This window comes from Populus euphratica, unplaced genomic scaffold (assembly GCF_000495115.2).
Source record: "Populus euphratica unplaced genomic scaffold, PopEup_1.0 scaffold77.1, whole genome shotgun sequence".
NCBI classification, from domain to species: Eukaryota; Viridiplantae; Streptophyta; class Magnoliopsida; order Malpighiales; family Salicaceae; genus Populus; species Populus euphratica.
This window is the reverse complement of record NW_011499955.1, coordinates 82436-84924: the sequence shown is the minus strand read 5'-3', so window position 1 is coordinate 84924 and position 2489 is coordinate 82436. Positions and strand designations below refer to the sequence as shown.

The 2489-nt window shown below is 28.1% G+C and overlaps 1 long non-coding RNA gene across 1 annotated transcript; it reads right to left on the bottom strand.

Moving 5' to 3' along the window:
- Positions 1 to 399: 399 nt before the first annotated feature.
- On the bottom strand, positions 400 to 1146 carry LOC105138262 (uncharacterized). The gene is made up of 3 exons (XR_844737.1): positions 1097 to 1146; positions 866 to 978; positions 400 to 718 (listed from the first exon to the last, which is right to left on the bottom strand). It is a non-coding gene; the product is annotated as an uncharacterized LOC105138262 (long non-coding RNA).
- Between the last annotated feature and the right edge of the window lie 1343 nt (positions 1147 to 2489).

Below are 2489 nucleotides of genomic sequence, written 5' to 3'. Positions count from 1 at the left end.
TCAATTCAATTTAAAAATAAAATTTCTTTAGAAATTCTAAATGTAAGAAAGATAAAAAAAATACTAAAAGCAAGACAACCTATATAATTTTAAAATTGATTATAAAAATCTCATAAAAAATAAAAAATAATAAAACAATAAACGATGGAAAAAACTTTTAAAAAGGCAAGAAAACTATAAAAACCCATGGCTATATAAACTTTGTAAATCAAAGTTAATTTTTTAAATTTATAAACTATTATTAAATTATAGATCTAGATTAAACTAAGAAGCTTAATACTTATCTAATTAAATGTTAAAGAAAAAAAATCAATTGAAAAAATCTTGGAAAGTAAAAGGTATGGGTGGTTCATACAAACTTGATGGTGATGGCACACTGCATGATGGATCTTCTTCAGCTATTGTGGTTGTTTTCCTCAGAGAGCTAGAAAGAGATAGCTGTCATGAAATATTGAATGCAAGGGACGTGTGACTTATGGCAGTGCATGGACGGACCTCTACTGTGGAGGAGCATCTGGCGTTACAATGGAGAATTAAAAAAACAGAAGCTAAAAACAGGGCGGGCCTCTATTGAGTTTTGAACAAAACAGACCTGGAGGTGTTTGGCAGCCATAAAAGCACAGAGTCCCGATTCAATTGCAGAGCCAGGCCTGCATAATCAACCTCCATATGAAACACACCACCCTGCCTAAAGCAAACAACAGGCATGCATGCATGCCTGACTAGCACAACCAGAAAAATTAGAAATAAATCGCGAAGGCGAGCAACTACAAAAAATAGCAGAGCACTTACACATGGCCTAAACCTGAACAACAAACCTAAAAACAGAAAAGAGAGACCAGAAAGTGCTGCCAAAAAAGCATACCTGTAACTCAAAGACTGCAATGACAAAGTCACAAATAGAGCAACAAAGAGCAATCTAAACCGGAGAACACAAGGCGTTTGCCACAGAGAATAAAAGACAGAGAAACAGACAACCTGACCAAAGCTGCAGCAAGGAAAAAAAAAGCACAAAAAAATAAATCAAAACTGGACAAAAAGAAACCCTGGAAGAATAAACCGCATGAGAAAAAATCTAGTCACTAAAATAAATGACAATAGGATTCCAACCACAGCTAGAATTGAGAAAAAGATAGAAAACAGAGAGAAAGTGACAGTCTAATACATTAGTATAAAATAGCCATAATCCCATGGCACAGGAGAGGCACACCATACCAGCAAGTTGGGGTTCATTTCTTCGAAATCAAGAAAATCACGTGCTTTTACAGTTAAATCAGAATAAAAACTTGAAAATTAATAAAATTAATTATACTCCTGAAATCCGTAAACTCAAACTGATTTTACAAGTTTAAAACAAATATAAAATTATACAATTTGATAATATATTTCCCAATATTTTTATTATTTTAAATTTATATCTTGTAAAATTTGTGTCATATGATAATCAAAGGCTTGATTTTGATTATAATTATTATAATTTTTTTTAACTATATAAGTTATATGTAATTTTTATTTTTGTAAAATAAAAATACATATTCATTTTTATAGTTTCTTATGTAAACCATTAACATATCAATTGATATATTCTTATGTTTTAGCTAACAAATATATATAATAAAAATTATAAATTGACATGTTTTATTCTTGAAATAATTAATATTAAATGATTTATCAAAATTTGAAGAGACTCGTTTGAAAACTCGTTTATTGTAAATGATGAAATAAATAAGTTAATTTTTTCAAAAAAAATAGAGAAATTCATATGAAAAAAATCAACAAACTGTTCTATTGTTTATTTTATTTTTATTTTAATTATGTTATGTTATTAATTATTACTTAACTGAAATTATTAATATATAATTAATTAAAATATTTTATTTGTAATTTTATAATTTAAATTTATATTATGTATTTTATTCTATATTAAAAAAATATTTTTTGCAATTTTGATTTACGCTGGAATTAATGCTCCTTCATGACCTCTCAAGCTACGTACAGTAGTGGCCGAGCAAGCAGCAGAAAGTGCCTTGCAATCCCTGAAGATGAGACAACCTTTCTCTCAAATGTAACAATCAGAAGCAAAAGCGAGTGGCAAACCACACTGTCCTCCACTTCTCTTCTCTCAAACTTCGGTTTTTTTTAATTATTATACAATGACTTAGAACTGCATTTGTTTTGCAGAAGATTCTGGACCTTCCACTAATCTAAATAATAATAATAATAATAAAAATAATATTGATTGTATACTTTAACTAGTCAAGTTTTAGTTTTGATTTTTAAAAATTATTAATTTAAATTTTATAAATTTTAGAGTCATTGAAAACTTACATGCAAAGGCAGAGGCATGTATGCACTCGGGTAGGTTTTAGCCCAGGTTAAGATTTTATCAATATTTTTTTAACTAGGTTTATATAAAGAAAATTTATAATTTTCAATTGAGGTATCAAAAATTTTTAATTTATAATTTTCAATTGAGGTATCAAAATTTT